The 25448-nt window shown below is 33.5% G+C and overlaps 1 long non-coding RNA gene across 2 annotated transcripts; it reads right to left on the bottom strand.

Moving 5' to 3' along the window:
• Nucleotides 1-234: 234 nt before the first annotated feature.
• Nucleotides 235-21375, bottom strand: LOC116486168. Of its 2 annotated transcripts, XR_004252934.1 has the most exons (5): nucleotides 21323-21375; nucleotides 11890-11901; nucleotides 10714-10797; nucleotides 2564-2666; nucleotides 235-1309 (listed from the first exon to the last, which is right to left on the bottom strand). It is a non-coding gene; the product is annotated as an uncharacterized LOC116486168 (long non-coding RNA). The 2 variants fall into 2 exon arrangements; XR_004252933.1 differs by lacking the exons at nucleotides 11890-11901; nucleotides 21323-21375 and having other exon boundaries at nucleotides 10714-11045.
• Nucleotides 21376-25448: the final 4073 nt, after the last annotated feature.

The following is a 25448-nucleotide window of genomic DNA, read 5'->3' on the forward strand; positions in this document are numbered from 1 at the left end:
TAAATGCATATAATAGCTGTTATGTTATATCTATACATATAAACAAAATAACTATTAAATGCATTAATTAAACATGTTAAATATGTTAATTAATATATTATATATTACTAGTGTATTGAATGATTATTTATTATGATTAATATATCTTATTATTATACATCTTATTATTATGATTAACATATCTTGCATTGATATCTATATAATGATATTTCTATTATTATATATAATTGCTGTTATACCTATATGTATAGATAGATACTAGAGAGGTCTCATCTTGGGAACTTTGCGGGCTTACAAAAGGTGAAGCTTTGGAGCAGCTTCACACTGTCCCAGTATGGACAGCAGCAGCTGATAGGGCTGTCGTTAACATCCTCAGCCTAGACAAGCAACTGAACCTGTAGGAGATTCTGCATAGATATCAGCTGCTGACCCATCTTCTCCCTGGTACTTGTGACAGCAGAAACAAGGACAGTGCATTCATTAGTTTTATGTCTGCCCCAGCCAGAAAACTGTTAGTAGGGAGAACTACATAGAGTGTCTGACTGCTTGCACATACCAAGGTCAAGCATAAGCTTGGAATGCTTTTTTTTTTTTTTTTCTTTTTTTCTTTTTTTCTCCTTCTCTCTCTCTCTCTCCATTTGTTTCACACAGAGAGCAGAATGTGTGATATGCTACCTGAAATGCCAGCTCTGACCATTTCCCTCCTGGGATGGAAAAGCAGAAGAATAGTAGCTAGAGCATTACATTCATTAATCCCAGTTCCTGTAAGGGTAAGCAGTTGTGGTCATGCAGATTCTTGTAGCTACTCAAGGCATGAGGCAAAATGGTTGAGATCCTCTCATTTTTCCATTTATTTCCTTTCATTGCTTCACAAGAAGAAGGCAGAGAATAACAAGGCATCCTTATATCTCTTCTTTTTTTGCTTCATTTTTCTGCCTCATTTTTTGGTGCCTCAACTTTATGAGTAGATATTTATGTTTGAGGTTTGAGTGTCCAGTATGTAGTCAAAAAGAAGCAAAGCCATAGCTAAATAACACAAGAACAAACAACAAAGAGTAACAAAACTAAATCTTTTACAAAGCCTGTTATCAATCCCCCAAAGCTTATTATTATAACTTTACCAGCTTGAAAAAGCAAAGGATAATTGTTTACTTGACTAAACTGTGATATTTTTACACTAGCTTTAGTGATCTTGCTGCAGGCTGACATGCAACATAAAACAAATGAAGTTTGTGTAATAAGTCAATCATCATTGAATCAGTACTATGATGTATATCTTCTCTGCACAGGACTTCCATACTTCCATGCCCTATCATTAAAAAAAAAAAAAAAAAAAAGTAATTTTAAGGTAATTTTCTAGCTTCAGTTCAAATCTGGAGTACTACAGAAGTGTAATTAGGTGTTTGAAGCCACGAGCTAAGTCAGGGGCCAAAATACAGAGGCAATAATTTAGGTAGAAGAGTCTACATATTCAGAAACCCAATTTTTTAGCAGACACCAGGTATCCTTGAGGAATTAGATATTTGAGGGTAGAGCTGTAGTTGCAGTGGATTATGTGAAAAGAATTAGGATTTGTCTCAGACTAGTTTAGAATAAATTGCCTTTGGTCATGGCGTATTCTCTTATGTAGCCCTATTTTGAGCTTTAAGCATGTCATTTAATTAGTTTTAACATACATTGATTTTTTTTTAATTATTTATATATATTTTTTAGTGCATTTGAAATATACACCATTTTCTGAATCCTCATATCACAAACATATTAAACTTAGGATAAAATAACCGCACAACATATGCTGGCCATATAATGGCCTTACCATGAGAAGACTTTATGAGAAAAGTTAATATTTTTTTAATATTTTCATCATTTGAAAATGATGAAAATACTTCCATCATTTCTGTAAATATATAAAAATCTTCATGCTTTTTCTTTTCCCATAACCTGTTATGTTTTGAAGAACATCAGTTGCTTTGCAAAAACAACAACAACAACAACAACAACAACAACAACAACAAACAAACAAACAAAAACAGAAGCAAAAAACAGTTTTGTTTCTTGTAAATTTTCTTTGAACATTTTGCTGGCAAAAGAAATTTGACCACAGAAGCTTCATCTTTGTTCTTAAAAGTATTTTGTTTCTCTCTAAAAGGCAGAAAAACTGTGTTCTATTAGTAGCTTCAGAAAAAAGTAGTGACTGAAAAGCCTTGTATTAGAAATGAGTTGAGAGAAAATTTTGATCTTCCAACTTTATGTTGAAAATGTCAGACAATTGATATTATGTCAGGAAGCAGAAAACATTGGCCATTGCAATTATCAAGTTGATTATTTTATTTTATTTTATTTTATTTTATTTTATTTTATTTTATTTTATTTTATTTTATTTTATTTTATTTTATTTTTTGTAGAGACAGCTTCCTTAATTCCTTCTTATTTACTGAGTTTTCAACTTTAGTTTGAAAGTATACATTTTCATTCTGTTCACATGTCATACAGAACAAATGGTGAAAGACTGGAAAAATATATAAAATAAATACAAAATGTAACAGTGAATAGAAGCATCTACCTGATGTTTTGATTCATGTAATCATTCTGTTCTCTATAGCATTTCCAAGAGCTGCTGGGAAACCTTTGACTCCACCCTTAGTTGCCAAAAGATGAGGGATATGCTGTCAAAAACAAAGAGAGAACCTTCAAGATTATGTGGCCAAAATGTTCAATAATGGAAAACAAAATGTTTTCTATAATTTTATTAAAGCACCTGAAGAACTGCTATATTTATGTGTAAACTGTATTCTCTGACAATAAAATGAAATCATGTGTTCTACCATTCAGAAATAACAAGGCTTTTAACACATCACTTTTCATGTTAGATAAAAGATGCCTATGGATTAAAAATCCATAATGGGATTACATTATAATCCACAGGTAAGAGCAGGATTCATGTCAAAGGATTCCAACTATAGTTTTATTAAGCTTTCCTCTTACTTTTGGAGATTAACTAGCAGGACAATATCTGACATACTTGATATAGCAACAGAAAGGATTTCTGTGGTTTCCACTTTGTATATCTGTCAGTAACACTAATAGAAGAGCTATTGCTGAGCAGTTTTGAAAGGTTTACTCTCTGAGGTTTATGAGTTTGTTTAGAATGTACTGAGGAATGTGCATTGTAAGAGCACATTTTTAATCTTCCTGGTTTAAATACATTTAGGACTCACAAGCAATTCAGGAAACTTAATGGCCTTTGTATAAAGAGGAATTGGATATGGTTAATATGAAAAGTAGTGTTATAGATAAGCCTGACATTAAAAAAAAAAAAAAAAAAAAAAAAAAAAAAACCACAAACAACCACATACTAAATGAGTATCCTGCAACTTTTGTCTTGCTAGCTTGAAATGGGAAATTCTGCATTTTTCTCTTCCATCAAGCAAGCAAAAAAACATACATGAACCAAATGGCTGTACATGTTAAATTGAAGTAACCAAAATGCTGAGTTTCATCAAGATGGAATAAGTTCACCTCATAGCTTGAAAGTACATGAACTGTTAACACTCATAGCTTGACGATACATAAACTGTTAAAAGCTCATTTAAATCAGTAATGATATGATATGATCTTTAGCATGTACTCTTCATTTCATATAAATGATATGAAAACAAAATGAGCTCCTAATCTGAGAGATCCTCTTATATATATATTAATAATATTTATATATATTAATATATATATCTATATATTTGTAAAGTCTTGATTCTGCTCTTATACAAAGAAGTGAGTTGTAGCACTGTTGATTCTGTTGTTCACAGCATGAATGAAAGTCACTTCAAAAACAAGTTGTAGTTTTCATACTGCTTCTTGCTTTTTCTTATATTACTAAAATAGACAGTATAGAAACATATCTATAACTCTGATTACATTTTAAATGGCTGTTTTATACTAATTCTTCCTCCTGGAAGGTAAGAATACCTATATGAAAACCCAAATAGAACCCAAGGTATTGCTGGAGAAAGCCTATCTCAGAGATCCATGCTGTCAATACAATGTTATCCCAAAATTCTTTTTTTTTTTTTTTTTTTTTTTTTTCAGTTAGACACTCTGAAAACTTAGGGATGAAACTTCATAAGTCTTAATTATATCTAGTTTTGAATTCTCAGTGAATATATATGTAAAATAAACTAATGTTAAAACATTTGTTCAATTCTTTTGGACAGGTCCATGGCATGTTTGGAATTTAAAAGTGCCTAAGAAGTACGCAAGTATCAAACCAAACACTGTGCTAAAGGAGCTAAGACATCTCAACAGAAATGACTATACATTTTGTGATTTTGGTTAAACTGTCCAAGGCTTGCATCCCTAAATATGAAAAAAAATAATAATAAATAATAGTAATCTTATACAAACTACAGTATTGGCAGTCTTTGATTTACTTTATGCTAGGCTAGGTTTTGAGTAACACAGTTTTGTTTTGTTTTGTTTTGTTTTTTAATATATTTTAAAATAAATCTATTTACTGTCTTGTTCGTGCTTCATATTAAGCATTTGAGTCATCTTATTGACATTGGGGGATTGAAGCTAAGCATGTGCTTAGCTTTAGCATGTGATCTGTTTGACTAAAGCTTTTACTTTGAGATTCTAATTCATAATTACTTTTAAAAATAATAACTCACAGTTTCTTTTTTTTTTTTTCTTTTTTCCTAGTAACAACTTAGCATTCCAAAGACTAGAGTTTGATTTGTACTATACAAGATCAACACACAGATGTTTAAGTGATTCACACAGCTCTCGATACCTGTTTCATGGAGTATTTTACTACTCAGTAGCTCTGGAATTTAAATGCTTACCCTGAAAAAATGCTGGGAACATCCATAATTAACTTGAATATGAACAGAAAAACAGTTACTTTTTGAATGCTGAAATTTTCTTAGTCATCACATATCTATTGTCTCTTCTATCCAAGTATCTAATAAAATAATCTTCTAGCTGTAGTTAGCCTCTGCAATCTTCTTGCATCTTCCCCTTTCACATGTTTTTACTGCAGAGGAAGGGAGCTATTTGACAGCTTTCCTGTTTTTTGTTCAAGATAAAATAGGTGGTATACAAGTTGTCATACCTTTCTTCTCAGTCACAGTTCTGTTCTCAAAAGATCGCCACAATGGACAAGAAAACAATTTGCTTTCCAGATTCGTTCATCTATTGTCAATGATACTGAGACTGCATAAAAATGGAGGCCTCCTGGTATTTCTGTACTAAGAAATGAAGGAGATTATAATCATTTCCAAAAAGTATCTAATGAAGTTTTACTCAAGCATGTATCAGAAAAGGGTCAATTTGGATCTGGAACCTAGCATAAAATGATATGGTTTTTCTAAGTCACATCCTTTGAAATATGTTTAAATGAATAACACAATGTTATTTAACTACCCTAGAGCTACTGTGTACCTTCCATGTTAGCTCATATAAAATGTTGTAAACCAATCATTAAGGTTTGTTTTGTGTGTGTTCTTTCATATGTCCATCTCATCAAGGCTCACCCAGTGATCTGTGAGGCAAGCAATTCTGCCTGTCAGCTTTTCTTACACATCCAGGAAAAATGAGCACAAAAGAAATTGACTTCAAGCGATATTCACTTCTGATTTGTTACTTTTCATCCCAGACTTGGGCTATGCCCCATTACTTCCTACACACTGTTTCAGTGCTTGAATCTGTCAGAAAAAAAAATAGTGAGAAGGAGAAAAATGTTGGTAGAGCACTGCAGACAGAGAACACTTTACATTTATTTTAATTCTTTGCCGAAAGAACTGTTAGTTTCCAAAGTCTTTGGAGAAGTTTATAAACATCAATTAGGATAAAAGACATTTGTGTAAAATAAATAAATAAATAAATAAAATTGTAGGTATCTAAACCTTAGAAAGCTCAGTAATTTCTAAGGAATTTTAACATCAATTTATTTAAAAGTTTCAGATTGAAATGCTGATCCAAACAGCTAGGAGAATAATATTTAATTATCACTGTCTCATGCTTATGGTGTTGTAATAAGATGTACCATACAGATTTTGATAGACAAAACAAACAAACAAACAAACAAAACTCTAAAAAGACTCTAATTAACGCAGTATCTTATTAGGATAGTTAATTAGGAAATTAGGGTAATTAGGATAGTTAATTAGGATAGTTAATTAGGATAGTTAATTAGGAAAGTTATCCTTATTAGGATAACTTTCTTCAGACTATTTCTGCCTGCAATATAATTTCTAATAGTTCAGTCCTTTTCAGGACCCCATAAAGGATGAGATCAAGATAGAAGCCTTAAGCCATGCTAAAAATCTCTCAGTAGTCAGTACCTTTTTTAATTAGTGGTTAAAGCCACCATTTATGGTAAATTCAAAGTAGAAATAAACTGTTTTCCTTTTTGCATACTTAGGAATCATTATGTGATTTTTTCTAGTCAGTGACTGTGTCAGCTTCTCCATTGAATGGCAAGGCTTTGCAGCTTCCTACTACTTACAGTATAATTTACTGACAGGATTCTAGTGTATTGTATATGTCTTCTCACTTTCATGTTTTATATCTTACTGATGGCATAATGATCTTGTTGGTTTACTTGCTCCTTTCACTAGCTGTGGAAGAAGAATCTTCATGTTCCCATTTGTTTAGTGGGGACTGTTAGCGTTAGGTCAGAGGTTGGACTCGATGACCTTGAGGTCTCTTCCAACCTAGAAAATTCTGTGATTCTGTGATTTTTATTTTTTTTTCAGTCCTGATCCAGTAACACTACACACATTGTAGCAAGGAAATGGAGATCAGGCTGGTTTGCGTCATAAAATGTTTTCAGTATTTCTCTCTTTATTTGTGTTTCCACTAAAGCTCTTTCAACCATCCCACTGGAAGTGATCCACAAATCTACTTTGTCAGCAAAGACTATAGGAATAGAAATTGAAGAAACTTTGTTCTTCAATAAATGAATAAAAAAGCTCATTTCTTCAGGGTTGAATTCTCTGGAAATTTTAAAAAGCCTACTGAAAGTTTCTCTTAAATTTTTTGTCTTGCAAATTCTGTCTCTGATACAGTGGGGCTGGTAGGGAACAACAACTTTACTTTTACCAGATATAAGTCCGTATGCATCCACAAAAAAATGTGTACATTGAATCCTGTTGTTATGGATATTGACTGACAGAAATTAAGAAGCAAAGAAATCTTCAGTCTGTGTTTTAAATTAGAAGACAGTAACCATGTGAAAACACACAGGAGTTTGAAAGCTACCAGGGAATCTCATTAAAATGACTCTTACTGCAAACATTTTAAGTTGAAGGAGGAAAAAAAAGGAAATACCAAAAAATAGAAATGTCAAAGACTTCTAGATTTCATAAAAGCTATCTACATTATGTAGATTTACCACAAAACCTAGATCAGTTAGCCCTTCTTCTAATATCTAGCATGTTCAGGCATATTAACATAGTCCACTCTTACATAAAAGGAAGTTTCTGTTCACAAAATTTCCCCAGGTATATTTATTCTTTAAATAATGTTCCAAAGAATCTGCTGGATTTTCATTTAGGGTTTCAGGCAAGATGATAAAATCTTAAAAATAAAATCATAATACATCAATTATACAGCAGTACCAGGAGACTTAAGATGATACAATTGAGCCATTCCAGAATGAATTTCATAATTTTATTATATTCCTAATGTTCCATCATTTTCTGCAATTGAACTTTTAGTACAGCATCTTTTGCAGGCTGTGATTCATGTAATCTGAATCAATCCATGAACATAAGGTGTTCATAGATCTCAAATATCAATGTTTGGTAGTTAGAGAAAGTAGTATCATTGCAGCTTAGTATTTAGAGGGCAATTTCTCTACCAGATATGAAATTAAAACAGTATATCTGAACTTCTGCCCCTTTCTGAAGTTTTGGCATCTAATTTAAGGATATCCATTAGATATCTTCATCATCCTCCCTTTTCAGGACCCAGTCCTGAGGAGAAAGCTTTAAAGAAGAATGTGGATTTATGGATTTAACATGGATTTAAATATCACTCAGGTGATATTACTCTTTTTTATTTATTTTTTTTTTTCTAGTAGATCTGCACTGACCAAGTTCTTAGTGAAGGAAGAAAAAAAAAAAAAAGAAAAAAAAAGTTTTCTAGGCTGCTTCAGCATTAGAGGAATTAAAACCAGTCTTTAATGTCCCTGTTCAGAATACATCAGAGTTATCTTGCTGAAGCTGACCTATATGTAGCATATGATGTAATATTTATGTGGACAGAAGTAGGATGAGTGGACAACTTAATTAGCAAGTCAGTAACCACAACACTCAGCTCAGACTGTGATCCTTGGAATCCTTGGAATACATCTATTTGTTCCAGTTACTGAATAATGTAAAATATGTAATAGGGAACAGCCAGGTACAGAGGTAAAGGCACGTTGATTTAGGTGCTGCCAACCTAAGGACAACATGAAAGTGATCTGCCTCAGAATTACCCTTTCATAGCACAATACTTGGTGTCCAGGTATGGAAAGCCTGATAAGCACCCTATTCTCAGCTATCATTTTTTGTTGTTATTGTTGTAATTTTAATTATTATTTCTTTTTATTGCAGAAATGCCATGAGATTTCACAGAATCACCAAAACACTTGATGATCTTAAGTGAATTATGCTTTTAAAAATCAGTATTTACTTTGTTGAACAACTTTTTCTCCATTCAGATTTGTTTCTTTTCCTATACAAAAACTTTTTTCTTTTGTTTTTCTTTTTTCTTTTTTTTTTTTTTTTTTTTTTATAATATATATATATATATTTAGAAAGCTGTCTTTATTTGAATAATTCTGAAAGGAATTTACTAGATCTTGATACAGATGTAGTCATGTATAGGTACAGGTGGAATTACTCATCCAAGAGAGCTAAGTCTTACTATTGCTACATTGTACATAAAAAAAAAAACAAACCTCAATCACATGTTTGAGAAAATAGAGTGAACTGAGTACACAGAATGAGGAATACATGTAATCTTTTAGCTTCTAGCTCAATATGTTATCAGAATATACAGAAGTGATCTAAGTGTAGAAATAGTATATATTGATTGATTTGAATAGTATACATTGACATAGTGATTATATATAATCAATGGCAGACAACATTAAAACCAAGACTTTCTCACTGAAAAGAAATGCCTGGACTAGTAATTGCAAGAGTCCTTGTACATATAGGATAGATTTAAGAGAGAAGCTAGACAATAGGACTTTACCTAATATTTCATCTTTATACTAGGCAAGATTTGTAGCTTGTCTGTTTTACCAATTTTTGGATGGGGTTTTGAACAACCTGGTCTAGTAGGAGGTGTCTCTGCCCATGTTGTGGGGGGTGGAGGTGTTGGAATTAGGTGATCTTTAAAGGCCCTTGCAATCCAAAACACTCAATGATTCTATGTTTCCATGATTTAAGTGTTTCTGTGCATGGAAAATTGATGATGATGATGAAGATGATGATGACAATGACAACTTGGTCTTGGAAGCTAATTGCTTTGACTGTTTTCTGGTAACTCTTTTGGTTTTGATAAGGTTTGGTCAGCTTCAGCAGATGAAAATGGGGCCCAAAGATCAGTTTATCTTCTGACATCAGCTTTGACTTTTTTTCTTTATTCACAGAGAGTAGTTAGTGTTGATTGCTATAAATAATCCTAACTGATTCAATTATATGAGCAGGAAAATCTATGTCCAGTGCTGCATTCCATATTTACAGATGACATCGACACCAAGTAGCAAAAAACCTTTCTAATGATCAATAAAGCTCATTTAAACTCACTGATTACATTTATACGCTTTCTCATCAGAGAGGTTTAAATTAAATATCTTAACTCAAGTTCCTAAATTCATTCAAAATACTGCTGCCTGCTCAGGAACTTCTTAATATGTCTTAGTATTATAATGGCTAGATACATTACCGGATTCATGGCTGGTGAATAAATCACCACTAATATCACTGAAATATTGAAGAGGGTGCAGATTAGAGTAGTAGCCATGCCACTTAATATGAATTGAGAAGGTGTGCATGTTCCCACATTTTTTTTTTTCAGAGAAAATTGTCAATTGACAAATATAGATTCACAGTGTAAAAAATCTGTGCATACCCAGCAGCTTTTTAACACTTTCCTATATTTTCCTATGTATACCTTAACAGAATCAGAATGGCTGAGGTTGGCAGAGACCTCTGGAGGTCATCTGGTCCCACTCCCTGCACAATTAGGGCCACCTGGAGCAGGCTGCCCATGTCCAGGCAGCTTTTGAAGACTCCACAACCTCTCTGAGAAACCTGTTCCAATGCTCTGCAAAGAACTGCTTCCTGATATTTAAATGGAACCTATTTTGTTCCATTTTGTGCCCACTGAAATAACCCTTAATAATTTTGCATACAGCTAAGGATAGTGATGGCATGCTCACTCTTACAGTTAAATCATATTGATTTTTTTCTTTTTTCAATTTCTCAACATCAAAGTTCACCATATCTCTTCAGAAGTTACTGTGATGAATCAAGCTAGAAACTTTTAAGTAGATGGCCAAACACAGACACAACTAAAATTCAGAGTGTCACTGTATGTTCCGTTCAGTCTATCCATGAGCTCCTGCAAAATCCACTGGCACTCCAGTTTTGCTGAAAGTGGCCCTGCTAGCCTTCTTACCCTTTCCTTCTTCTATACATAAGTTTTGCAACTTACATGGAAATAAAATGGCATTTGTACAGACATCTTCAAAGATAGCCTTTCGGTTGTTTCTGCAACATCTGTGCTGGAGAAAACTTTCTGTAGGAGGAGATGAGGCTGTTAGAGGTAAAAAGGATTAGAGATAAAGATATAATGATTTAGGCACACAGTTCTACTGTTGGCTTAAATTCTACAGAAGTCCTTCTAAAATTTTAAATACTGCTTGCAGGTGGTTAATAATGTGTATTGCCTCACATGGGACCAAGTATTCTCTCCTTTTTGTGGATACAGTGGCTAAAAGGAACAGATCAGGGAAAGCTTTTTACCTCTGAAAGGATGCTAAACTGGTGCATATGGTGGCTGGTTTCAGCTGGTTTTCCAAACAGCTCTTTGTCACAGATGACCATGTTTCATCAGGCCCACACACCAAATATAGCTAAAATGTCATAAAAACTATGCAAGATATATTTGTCTCTCTATTGTGCAGACATTTTTTTTTTTATTTTTATTTTTTTCTGTTACACTTCTCCACCAAAGGAGAACTAGACTGAATTAATTCTTTACTTGTCTAGAGATCAATGAGACACTTTTCTTCATGTTTATACTTGTCCATTTCTTTAGTATCAGGAATATTGCCTATTTGGCAAACAGAGAGACCTGAAAATTAAGACCAAGTTGTTTTCTCACATGGCAGTGACAGAAAACTGCAGGTTCATCTTCCTACATCACCATAGTCTCTTTTGCATTAGGAAGATATATTCATTTCCATAGCCATGTTTTATACAAGGAACAAATACAAGTGCTAAACCAACTAGTCTCAAATATGTTGCAGAGTTTTGGTTTTGTCAATTATTTCCAACAAGCCTGAATTACTGACTTTATAGGGCAATCATACTTACTCTCAGAATTGTAAAGTGAAATAAAAAACCTTAAATTCCATTATTTTCACCTGTAAGACAGCCTGCTCTGCATTAAATTCAGGGAAGTCGAAATCTCTTGACTTCTGTTCTTTATAGTCATCTTTTCTCTCTTCTCATGATTGAAAAGAAATCAAGCCAGAGAGACACTGAACAAACTTTGTAGGCATGCATAGCAAAATAATGATTCATTAATAAGAAGAAATTAGTTCATTCACCATATAGGCTTTTTGCAGAAACAAACCACTCTTAACAGGAAGAATGCATTACTTACCAGTACAACAAGCTGTAATCAGAGAGGGGAAGGAACAGATAAGAATTAAGAGAGTAAGTTCAGTTCCTGGAGATTGTATCCCAGATTTGATTTCCTGCTTGACTTTTCACAAACAAATAATTTATTGTGGTTTATGTAACTTTTGGTTGCTGAATCTATCTAAGACAAAAAAGAGAAAGCTGATTTAAGACTTCCTATGTAGCTACAGATAAATACCAGCTTCTGACAAAGAACAATCCAGACTTGCTTTCTCATTCTGTAGAGCTTTTCTATGTAAATACAAGAGGTACAGATACTAAGAGACTGTGTAGCACTGTGTGTTACTATCAAGCAGTTGCCACTTTCAAAAAAAAAAATTAAATGTTTGCATTTCAGCAATAAGGAAACTGTTTTACAGACTATATGTGAGCATCCTAGAGAACCTTTTAAGACACCACACTGGAAATCAATTATATTGGAACAACTGAGTTGAGTGAAGTTGCTTGAGGCCAAGAACAAATGAAGACGAGCTTTTAATTGCATTAATGCTTTAGAATTCTCTTACTCATGATTTTTCATACTATTACAGCTAAGGAGATAAGGAGATGGAAAACAGCCTAGTAAATACGTCAGGGACACATGGTTAAGTTTTGAGCTGTTGGTGATAATAATCTGTGGCAGAAAACAAAAGATATCTTACTACTTGTCATATAGGCTTTCTAGCAATATGCAACATTTGTTGTGTTTTCACCTATAGATTGCCATCTCATGTCAGATGCAGAGTTGCTGAAGTGTAAAAATGTAATGGACCTGATGTAATGGGCCTGTTGAAGTCAGTGAAACTCCCTCTAATGACTTAGCTGGGCACTGAATTGTACAAAAATTTTTTACTCAAGCTTGTTCAACTGTATTCAGTGACAAATGAAGATACCATCATTTTTGAATTACAGATTTCATATTCTATCTGTGAGATAATGCTTTATGCTACTGAGGAAGAATTGAAATAGAAACAGAGATTTAATTTGAGAAATATTTAAAAACAGAAGGCTTCTATGTTTATTTATGCATATTCTTTTATATGTGGAACATATTCTGACTTCAGTAATTACTTCATTAGAGTCTCTGCTGGGAATTTGAAATCACCAGTGATCACTAGTGAGGCAAAGAAATCACCAATATCTATCCTGAACTACTTTACTACTGTTCTGTCTTTTTACTACTTTTCTGCCTTTCCAACTGCTATGCTAGAGATCTCCAACAAGATTCTTCCAACAAGATTCTTAAAAAGTGTTCTTATTCTGTTGCAATTAGTTCAAGTGAAACAAATGAAGTTTGAAGAGAAAGTTAAGCAGAGCTATGTAGAGTATAGAGTACAGAAATGTACAGCTTTATTATGGGAATACTTTAACTGGAGGAACCTGTTTCAATTTCTTTACCTTTTCTATTCAAGTTGAAAACAAACAGGAAAAATATTTTGGATTACCTTAGGTTATTGAACTTGCTCTTTTTGCTCTTTTTTATTGTCTTTATTTATATATGTATATATTTTAATGTATAGACAACTCTTCCTTATCCTGCTCAAAAACATGCATTGCAAAGCTCACAAAATAAATAAATTAATCTTTCAAGACAACTTTGTAAAAAAAATATAATTTATTGAAATTAAAGTCTGAAAACAACATGTTACTTTACTCATTTTCATATGTGACCTGTCAATGCCAATTTTCAAATTCACTTGTCTTAGTTCAGCAAAATACGATAGAATTTGAATTTGTTTGGCAGATACTGCATAGTCTGCTAACCTGGACACGTAATCTTGTGACCTCATTCCTGACAAGGCAGGTGCATAAAGTTGTTGTGAAAATCAGTTTCTAGGCTTGAAATAATAAAATTGAAGCTAAGACCTACTGCAAAACTTTTTTTCCTTCTCTCTGTTCTTGAAACACTTGCAACACACTGTGCCTCGCAAACTGTGAAGAGCTGCACATGTTTAACTGAGACTGTAACTGATACTGAATATTCAAAATACTTTAGGTCTTTCAATTCTCTGGGCAGTTTGAAGTGTGTATGCTTACAAGGGCCAAGACTTTCAGCCTACTTGGTACAGTAGCAAGCTGCTTTCTCAGTGTGTGGGATTAACAGGCTGTAATGTGATACAGTTGATCTGTATGTCATGTGGGACTACATGCATGATGTGATGACACAGTTTTGTGGATTGCACTGTGCAGCAGAGACACAACAGAGGAAAAGGATGGCAAGGACCATTTGATTAGAAGAAACAGTGTAGTTTTGAAGACAGTATCTTGTCTGCATCATGGAATAGAAAGCTTTCTAATCTGAAAAGCAATGGGATTGTCCCAATTACTTGGTCAATGTATTTCAGCAGAAAAGAATTTAGGCAAAAATGTCTATCTATGTCATGGGAGAAGTTATCAGAAATGTCTTTGTTATATGTGGTAACCTACACTATTCAACATTCAATGTTACCTTTAAAGCATTTCAGGTAATCTATATTGTGGCAAGATAGGGGCAAATGTGGAACCTTTAAGATTATCTATTTTTAATGTTAGATATCTATTTTATGTTATCTAGAATATTTGCCACTGGAGACTACCTGAAATGCTTCAGTGTCTATTCTGACCTTGTTTTTGACATTGATTCAGATGTTGATTGACTACCTACCATTATGGAGGAAGTACAGTATGAGAAGTGGCTTACCTCCTGAGGTAGGACTGAGTTTTGTCATATTAAATGAATTCTAAATTAATCTCTTGTCACACACCAAGAAATAATTTCAAACAACAGGCCTTTCAGATATAGCTATTGAATTGCTGTCAAAACCTATTAAACCATCTACTCAATGATCTTACAAGAATTTTAGGGAGTTTAGTTCTTGGGCAAGAGAAAGAATTGAAAATTCCACTGAGGAAGTGTGCACTCTGGCTATAGATTTTCTGTCAGGGAAAATTAATTCAATATGCAATTAAAACATCTGTTTAAAATTTCGTGTGTTTTTCTCTTCTTCCTGGACTTGAATATGTTCCACATGATTATAACGTGGAAAGCTGATGCAGGTTATTATATATAAATATATATTTTATATATATATATATATATATATATATATATATATATATATATACACACATATTTCTTTAATACTGATGCACAGGAAAATATTTCTTAAAAATTTGCTAGTAGGTAGTGTAGGTAGCAACAGAGTTTTAGAAACAATACATCTTAGTTTTAATACTGTTATATTGTTAGTGAGTTAAAAGAATATGGGCCAGAGTTGTAGATTTATTTATTTTATTTATTTATTTATTTTATTTCATTTTATTTTTTTTTGTGGAAGTTTAGAGCTTTACCTAATTATTTTTAATGCTTTTAATAATTATATAAAAAATTTTTTTTTTTTTTTTTTTTTCTCCTTTAATTCATTTATTTATTTTTTTCTAATAAGAAAACCAATTTTAAAGCTTCCTTGTTTTCTATGCAGCAATACTGTGTACAAATACATCATGGCTGTTGTATTTTAAGAAATTCATAGGACTATAAATGTATATGAAAATGAAATGAAGCAATGAAAAGAATTCTGGAAGAAAAAGGAAATAAAAGGCTAAGGTGTATTATATTTTTGTAAGACATTGGGATTCTTAGTAGACAACCACAAAAAAAAAAAAAGCTTACAAGAGGAGGTAAAGGCAACTTAAGATTGTACTTATTAATTAATTTTGTTGAAATCTTCCTTTATAAATCTTTCTCTCTCTCTGCACAAACATTTTGGGCTACGTATATATGAAACAGAAAACTGATGTACATATGAAACAGAAAACTGATACAGAAAATTAAAATGTAAATAAGTAGTTTACTAAAATGACAGGAAGATTTGAACTTCTAAAAACTCCCTCAATTGGGCAAACTTATTAATTGTACAGTTAACTCCTGTATGATTCCTCTGGAAGTATTTATAGATTCATAGAATTATTAGAGTTGGAAAAGACTTTCAAGATATCTGGTCCAACCATCCCCCTACCATTAATGTCACTCTGCTAAACCATGTCACTAAACACCACATCCAACCTTTGCTTGAACACTCGCAGGGATGGTGATGCCACCACTTCCCCAGTCAACCTGTTTGAATGGCTGACTGCTCTTTCAGAGAAGAAATGTCTCCTCTCTTTTTCTTTTTTTTTCTTTTTTTTTCTTTTTCTTTTTCTTTTTCTTTTTCTTTTTCTTTTTCTTTTTCTTTTTCTTTTTCTTTTTCTTTTTCTTTTTTTTTTTCTTTTTCTTTTTCTTTTTCTTTTTTTCTTTCTCTTTTTCTTTTTTTTCTTTTTCTTTTTCTTTTTATTTTTCTTTCTTTCCCTTTCCCTTTCCGTTTCCCTTTCCCTTTCCCTTTCCCTTTCCCTTTCCCTTTCCCTTTCCCTTTCCCTTTCCCTTTCCCTTTCCCTTTCCCTTTCCCTTCCCCTTCCCCTTCCCCTTCCCCTTCCCCTTCCCCTTCCTCTTCCCCTTCCTTTCCCCTTCCCCTTCCCCTTCCCCTTCCCCTTCCCCTTCCCCTTCCCCTTCCCCTTCCCCTTCCCCTTCCCCTTCCCCTTCCCCTTCCCCTTCCCCTTCCCCTTCCCCTTCCTCTTCCCCTTTCCCTTTCTTTTTTTTTTTTTTTTTTCCTTTTTCTTTTTCTACCAACTCACAAGTTCCTAAGTTTGTGAAAATAATAGTAGCATCCACGATAATTTCTCAATATTTCTCAATTATTTTTGGTATACTTTTTTTATATTTCTCTCAAGTTGAGCAAGTCCAACTTTGCCTTTCAAGAGGAATAATCCAGGAGAGTTCTGTTGTCTTCTGTGAAGTGGATTGTAAAGTTTTAATAAGATGAATAAAGATATATATTTTTTAAAGTCTTGTAGAAATGCATAGCTCAGATCAGCAAAGAGTAATAGACTCAAGAGAATTCATTGTAGTGAAAGTCATTGGGATTTAAACTATATCTAGACTGCAAGGACAGGGAAAATGTACTATAAAGTATATTTGTGATATTACTGTAAAGTGTTAGTCAAGGTTAATAGGTAACAATTAAACTTAACTCCATCTTTCTCATGTGGTGGTTTTACCGTGCTGGGCAGCTAAACCCCACAACTGCTCTCTCACTCCCCCTCCTTTAGATAAGGAGGGGGAGAAGTAAAGCAAAGAACAACTCACGGGTTGAGATAAGGATAATTTAATTAAAGGGAAATAATTATAATAATTAAATAAAGACTACCATGAACTAAACAATTTAACTAAGGGGAAATAAAAGGGAAAGGGGAAAAAAGGGAGGAAAACAAACAAACAAAATAAATGAAAGCTATATGGAAGTGCAGAGGAAAGAAATTACTCTCTACTTCCCACAAATGAGCGATGATTGACCACGTCCTTGAAGCAAGGCCTCAATGCATGCAGCCGGTGTTCGAGAGGAGGACCGACGTCTTCTCAACGAGAGCCCACCCCTCCCCTCTTCTTCCTGTTTCCACCTTTTATTGCTGAGTGTGACACCACATGGTATGGAATATCCCTTTGATTGGTTTAGGTCAGCTGCCCTAGTGATGTTTCTCTCCTCACTTTTTTGCCCACCCCCTAGGAGGGTTAGAGAAAGGCCCAATGCTGTTCCACTGCTGCTCAGCAGTAGACACAACACTGGTGTGATAACACTGCTGTTCCAGCTACAAGTACAGAGTACGGCACTGTATGGGCTGCTGCCGGGAAAGTTAACATTCCAGCCAGACCCAGTACACTCTCCTGTTGGGCTAGGAAATGAACTGAGTCAGACTTGTTTCATTCAGTTGCTGGAATCCATCAATCAGTCCTTGTACAGACCTGTTGAAATCAATGAATGCATGGAGACTTCTACTACAGTAAACAGTAGATAGTTTCTAGTTTTGGAATTCCAAATAGTTGATCTTTTACTAATAAAGGTGCTTTTAGGATCTACATGTATGTTTCCATGCATGAAGAGCATATTGATCCATATTTTCTCTTATCCATAATTTTAAATAATTTTATCTAATTCTAGTAAATCAGGATTAAAAAAGTGGAACAGTGACACTCAATTAAACTTCATCACCAGAAGAGATTATACTTTAAGCAATTATTAATGCAGTTGCCTCTTTTCTCTTACCAGGATGATGATTTCAAAATGTTGAGAGGGAAAACAATAATGACTTATTTCTTTCTCTCTTTGGAGCAATAGTTCAAACCAAATTGTCACTGTGAGGGTTGATGGCTCTATCTAACTAATAATCTCAGAAATAACCTCAGCTCCTTGACACTCCATACTAGGCAGTTGATTTTAGAGATGGAGTATTGCAGAGTGAAAAAAAAATAGTTAATTAATTAATTACATGAAAAAACAATATCAAAAACAAGCAAACAAGCAAACCAGCAAAAATAATTCAGTAAGAGGAAGGGAAGAATTCATGTTAAACTAAACTGAAATTACATTTACTGTAAGAGACCATGTCTGTGCCACTTGTCCCTCATTTTTCTTTTCCTTGCTCTTGATGGTAATATTGAAAAAAGATTAGGACTGTCTCCCACAGCTTCCTCATTGTGACCAGTTAAATTTGTTCTCTAGACATAAAGAGTATCTTTGTCATTTTAAATAAACTTCATTTGCATGTAATCCTGACACTTCCTACTCTTCCAGAAAAGCAATCTGGACCAGAACACACAGCAACATTAATGCAGCAGAGTTGAAAGAATCAAAGGAAGACATATTTTTTATTAATTATTTTTAAAAAATCAATTCAGACTAATTCCGAATAGTTTAAATGTCTTTGATGAGAATAGAGACATGTTCAGCATGTGTAGCACTGTAAATGTCTAAATGTTTCAAAGGAAGAACCTAAAATGTGACGGCATAGTTATCCTAATATGTGAGTAGAGTTTAGACCGATTGAGGGCTTGTCATAGAATTGTAGAATCATTGAGGTTGGAAAAAACCTCCAGGATCATCTAGTCCTAGTGTTACCTTTTCTTGCTGAGAAATAAAAGATACCCAATGTCAGATAGGAAATATTTAAAGATGAAGAAATATATAGTAGGACTAAGGTGGAACTGAAAATGTGGTTGCTGGTATATTGTGCCTAAGCATTACTTGAAGCTTCATTTGATGTTGAAACTCCATATTTGACCTGCGAGTTCTGATACTGCAACATTTCCTGAGTTTGCCGCTGCTGCAACAGGTAGACTGGGGATGCACAAAAAGCTGTGAGGGTACACAGCTGAAACTGAAGAAGACAAACATATATTCCATGCTCAGGAATAAAAACTGGGAGAGAGGAAAAAGATTGTAGGAGTTTTTTGGATTCCAAGGTTCCCATTGTTTTAGACTGACTGAGCATTAAGCTGCTTGTGAAATGTAGTAAGGGATTACCTTTGCATCACTTAGTGTTTTTTGTTTGGTTGGTTGTTTTCTTTACAGTCTTTATCTTGACCCAAACATTCCCTCAAGTTTGCTCTTTCCTTCTTCTCTGCTTAGTGGGGGAAAGGAAAGAATGAGTAGCTATGTTGGTGCTAGTCTTCTGCCCAGGGTCAACCTGCATCAAAAGTCAGGTAGGCCTTTGTAGAGAATACTTCTGTGTTTGTGCTCCATCCAGAAAGTTAGTGTAAAGATGGAAGAAGATGAAGCCACCTTATTATTTTCTAAAAATTCATTGGTGGATCCCAAACTGCAGTTCTTGTTGATACAATTTCAGACTTGCCTTTAGTGCCACAGTTTTTGAGAAAGATGAAAGCAAATTTTGGTGTTTCTAGCTTGTGACTTAGAATAGCATTTATTTTAGATCACCAATGGTTCTGTAAGAAGGAGTGTAGATGCCTTACATAGGTTTTCATTTCATGGTTGAATTTAGGTATTACAGACTCTCCTGACTCCAGACTACGATTCCCAACTAAATCAGTATAATGGCTTTACAGGGAGTCAAACAATACTGCAAAAATGAGACAAATTTTGTAATCCAATCTGATTCCCAAGACAAGATGAAAGTATCAAAGAAGAAATAAAATCAACAAAACATAGATGAGCTACAGAAGTTATCACAAAGGCATGAATTAAAGATTAATTTTAAGACATGGAAACATTTTTTCTGGACTAGGCTCTGCAATAGAACTGGAACCAGTTTTATACAAAACACTGTTTATTGTGATGAATGTTAACTGAAAAAAGAATCTCAGAGCTACCAGACTGAAATACATAATCTATTACCAACGCCTTCACAATGAGTTAATCTTGGAAAGCCTTAAAAACAGGAAAAAAATCTGTTATGACAGATTATAGTTAAAGACTGAAGTACCTTTTTTTCTTTGCTTCTATTTTCCTCTTAGTTATATATATAAAGAACTCCTCATGTTAAATAGGACGAAGAACCCCTCAACCTATCCCACTATAAAAATAAAATAAAATGAAATATAAAATAAAGTAATAAAATAAAATAAAATAAATCACTGCAAAATTATTTTTCTTGGAATTGAGAAATTAAAGGATGCTATAACAAAATACATATCTCAGGCTTTATGAAATTCAAGTCTGGCAAGACTGGCATGAGAAAAAATATGAAAATACTTACACACATACATTGATGTTGCTGATAGGTATAGTTTGTAAAGATTTTTCTGAAATACACATTTAACATTCTTTTGAGAAATGCCCCAGGTTAGAGATCTTGAAGAAATTTTCTTACTGTGATTTATCTCAGTTTTGGACTTAAATCTGAAGTTAATTGACTTTCCAGAATAGAATTTGTTGCACAATGCTGTTTCAAATGAATATGAAATAATCTGGCTTATCTAATTTATATTAAACTTTTTTCTCTGCTCTAATTACTTGAGACCATGAATTGGAATCCATAAACATTGTACAAAGCTTTACTTGAAAGTTTCACCTTCCCCCAGAATCTGTTCCCTGGATGAATAAAAAATCCAAGAACAGAAATGATTTGTTCTATAAATATATGTTCAGATATCTATTCAACGGGTGTCTTCTTACCCACCTGGCTTAGAGAATCATTCTGTTCATCCTGGCAATTCTGTACTGTAGTTAAGAGTTGGTTCAGGGATAGTTTTTTGTTTGTTTGTTTGTTTGTTTTCTGCTGCACAGTGGAATATAATGGTTAAATATATATATATATATATACATTTTGTAGTTCCTAACTATATATATCAAATTGTATGAGTGTGTCACTGAACCTTTAAAGAAGACTGCTGAGTGCAGAGGTTAACAGGTAACCAGGGCAATATCAAGCTGAAGCTGTCTAAAACCAATTTGGAGTTTAAATGAACACTATGATAAATGAATATTTCAACAGATTTTTAAATAAACTACTGAAATCAGGAGAAATTAAAGAAAGAATAAAAAGCTTAGAAGTACAGAAACAACACAGAAATGCACAACAAAACAAAAACAATTAGATGATGGTACCTTTGATTCTTGACACCTTGTGAAGTTGCAGCCATCTAGAGATGATCTCTTCCGGTCCCGAAGCGCAGCTCTGAGCCTGTGACCAGCACATTTTTGCCAATGGGAGATAAAATAGGAAAAAAAAACAAAAAACAGGAAGCTCCGGGACATAAGGAGTTCTTCCCGTGTCTGACAGGAGAGTCAGGCCCCTGACATGGATACGGCAGACAGGAAAAACCACGACCATTTCATAGCCTTCAGCAAGCTGCTGTGCTGAAGCTGGAGCTAACTGAAGCTGGCTCTGCTGCTTTTATGCTTGCACCTCATGTGCATATTCATACTGCATAATGTTCAAGTCTGGAGAATCAGTCCAACTTTGCAGTGAAATATCGATAGGATTTGCAAAAATAGTCTTTAGTATTGACCTAACTCCTATTTCATTGATATCAGCATAAGCTTTACAGGTAATTTGGTGGAAGAAGAGCCAAGCCATTGCTAAGCACTTTTGAGAATCCCACTTTAATTATATGGGTCTTAATTAATATATTACAAAATAGTTCCTACAATTCTAGGACTTTAGTCAAATTGTGAACTGTTCAAGGGGAACTTCTGGGAAGCTTTGGTTGAATGAGGTCTTGAACAAAACAGCATACATTCAGTGTGTTGTTGTAGTGTAGCGATAAATCATATGTAAATTGTTCCATGTGTTTTTTAAGTGGAAACCAAATCCAAGAGAATAGTGAATGTTAACTTTTATTGCATATTACAATTTATTTTTAAAAAGAAGTCAGAGTAAAATTGCTAGGTGTACATGCTTTTGAGGAAAAACTAGGAAGTTCATTTTCAGTAGCCTTCATAAACTAATTTATTCAGAGTTTTAACAATTAAGTAATTATTAAACATTAGGAAACAAACAGAAATGTATTTGAACTGAAGTAGTATTTTGACTTACTTCATGAAGTAAGTAGAATCCAAGAGTAAAGAGAAGAAAGTTGTTGTTCTTTTTTTCTATTTTACTTATTTGGTCTCAAATTTAGCTTCAAAAGTATGGAGGTCACAAAATGAATATGCACAATAGCATATCATTTGGAGAGACTTAAACATTTAATATACAGTCACGATGTACAACTTTCTCTTGAAATCATCACTTACATTGGAGATAACAGCTGTTATATCCAAGATCAACTGAAACTGGAAGAAATGATTACAGTACAAATCTAGGCAGACACCGCTGACACAGCATAAGAAGAATAGCACAACCCTGGCTAATTACAGCGATGCATCTTCAGTAATGCTTGAAATGGTCAGGATAAGCTGTATTGCTTCTTTACCTTAAGTGTATGTCTTGATACTTGGCACATATTATGTGGTCTAACTTCAATATTTTAGTAGGTTTTGTGCTTATTTTTTGACTATTCAGAGATTCCTTTATGTCTCTTCTGGATTTCTCTGACACCTTTATTTATTTATTTATTTATTTATTTATTTATTTATTTATTTATTTATTTATTTTCTTCAGATAGCAGTAAACTAAAGAATATTCTGTATTCTAATATTTCTGAATTCTGTGGCCCATAACAGACAAGTACACCTATCCTACAGTCACTTTGGTCAATAATTTCAGATTTGAATTTTGCTGCAGACTATTCCTGGATATTCTCCCATTAACTAATCTTTGCTTCCTAGGATTTGGGTTTTTACTTTTCAAAACTATTCCAATTTCTTTGTTTAAAATGTCTGTATTTCACAGGTGTCTATCAGCTAAGTCAATAATGGACACAGTTACAAGGAGGTAATCTCCATCAGCTGAAAGAGATTTGATGAAAACCTAGAATAAATGTAGTACCATCATCCTATTGATTAGAAAGGAGCCTATACTGGTACGATTTCTCAGGGCATACTGACTTGAGCACAGAGTTGTCCTAATGTGACTGTCTGACTTGGTGCCAAGAATTCTTTTCTTAGTTAGTCAGGCCAAGGTCTGATTGGAAAAACAGGCAGAGCAGGCTTATGTCTACAGGCAATTGATCACATAAGGCTATCTTTTTTCCCCCCCTCCCTATGAGTCATCTTTCTCTGAGCTTCAATTTGTTCATTTTCATAATTTTGGATCATCTAAGTGTAATTAAAAAGTCCAGACTAATGAGTAGTAACAAACAATGACCAATTTTTCTTGTATTGAATAGCATTACAGTGCTGTACATACTAAACAAAAAGAGGCAGGCAGTGAAGTATGATGCTAGACTAAAAAGAAATCAGAGTTCACTGCAGAAATATGTCATTGGTAGTAATTTCACCATAAAGTGAAAGTGTTTATTTTCAGTCTGATTCTTTTATTGAAATAAATTCTGTTCAGAGAATTTACCTACAAAAGTTATTTGTGTGTATAGGCAGCAAAACTTTCTAATTATCCAGTTACTCCTGAGAAAACTAGCTACTGGTGAAAAGTAATGATATGTTTGTAAAAACAAAGACTAATATTCTTTTTCTAAAGAATAAGTCATTACTGACATTTTAATTATGTAATTCCTCCTTAGACTTCTAATTTCAATACTGTTTATATATTTCATGAGGAAACTGTTATGATACTTCTGAAAAAAATTAATAATATATATATTTAATTATCATCTGAAATAGGTCTAAAAATACTGCTTAGTGTATACATGAACTTCTGAATAAAATAGTTATGGGAATAATAAGAAAATTGCACAGCTGGATAACACTGAGAAAATACAAATTTTGACTGTGAATAAATTGTTACCCCAGGGGAGGTCAGGAGTAGTTTTAAAACTGAATACAGTGAAGGTCCCAGGTACTATACAGGTTGTTTACTAAAAGCCTTAAAATAGACGACAAAATGTTCTCCTGGTTTCAGATTTCTTTTCCACTAAAGAGGCAAATTCTCTTTCCCGGATGAAAAACATAAAAGGAGTCCATGTGAGAGAAACATTCTCCATGGATGATAAAAATGCAGTTCTGAGACTGGGTAGTAATCAATAAACTTCACCCTGCTTCTACAAGATGGAGATCCTCTGCTTACATGTTACTGATCTGTCTAGATCTACTAACATGGATCTTGGAACCTCAAATATACCTTTAGATGGTCTTAATAACACTGGAAGGTTACTTTATTTTTCCATGAAGTATAAACAATATGGTGCAGTATAAACACTTTGTTTTAGAAAGAAAAATAAAAAATTAAACACTCTGAATCTTAAAAATCCACTTAGCAAGTAGATCCCTCTTCTCTCCTGTTGTTTTGGACTTTGTGGATTTATTCAATTTCTACAGAATATTTTATGTTTTTAATTGTGTTTTAAATATATTGACTTTTCAGATTGCTTAAATATGACTAAAATATGACTATTATCAGACTGCTTAAATGCAGGACAGAGCGCAACTATTCAGTCTCTCTCAAAATATGCTCTTTTCTTAATGCTTCATTTACTTTTCCAGCATCTTCTAGACAAAATCAGTTTTAGAGAAGAGCAGCCTGGGCAATGGAGAGAAGACGCGTTTTGAGACAGATGTCAGTGTAAGTCTTGCAACATGTCGGGTGATGAGGGCAAACTTCTAATATAGACACTGACAAAGTCCCCATGGGTGTAAAGTTGACTCACTCCCCAGATATTCATTGCTTATATTAAACACTGTGCAGGTCAGAACTTTGTGTTACACTTTTTTTTTTTTTTTTCTTTTTTTTTTTTTCCAGCTTTAGATATAGTTATGAATAAATATATCTTGTTTTTCTTTTGCTGAGCTACTTGTGGATACTTGTCTGGAGTTTGATTCATGTTTCTGTGTACTTCTTAATCATAACTGAATTAAAGCCTGAAATAAATGTATGTGATATATCATCACTGGCATATAAATATTTTCATATTGCATTAACTAGTAAAGAGTAATATTTATTACTCTTTAGTATTACTCTTTAATGTTTATTACTCTTTTAGTCTTTAATTTATCTAACCCCCTAAAATCATGCTATACAAATGTGAGACAAAGTCTTAGCAAAGTCAGAGTCTTCATATGTGAGTTGGTTTTCCTGTACGTCTTCCTTCTTATTTCTGCAATGTTCAGTATGGAGAAAAAGAATCTGATCAGAATAGGCTAAGCAGGAATCAAGGGGATTTTTTTTTTAATTTTA

Source organism: Aythya fuligula, chromosome 2 (genome assembly GCF_009819795.1).
Source record: "Aythya fuligula isolate bAytFul2 chromosome 2, bAytFul2.pri, whole genome shotgun sequence".
In the NCBI taxonomy this organism is placed as follows: domain Eukaryota; kingdom Metazoa; phylum Chordata; class Aves; order Anseriformes; family Anatidae; genus Aythya; species Aythya fuligula.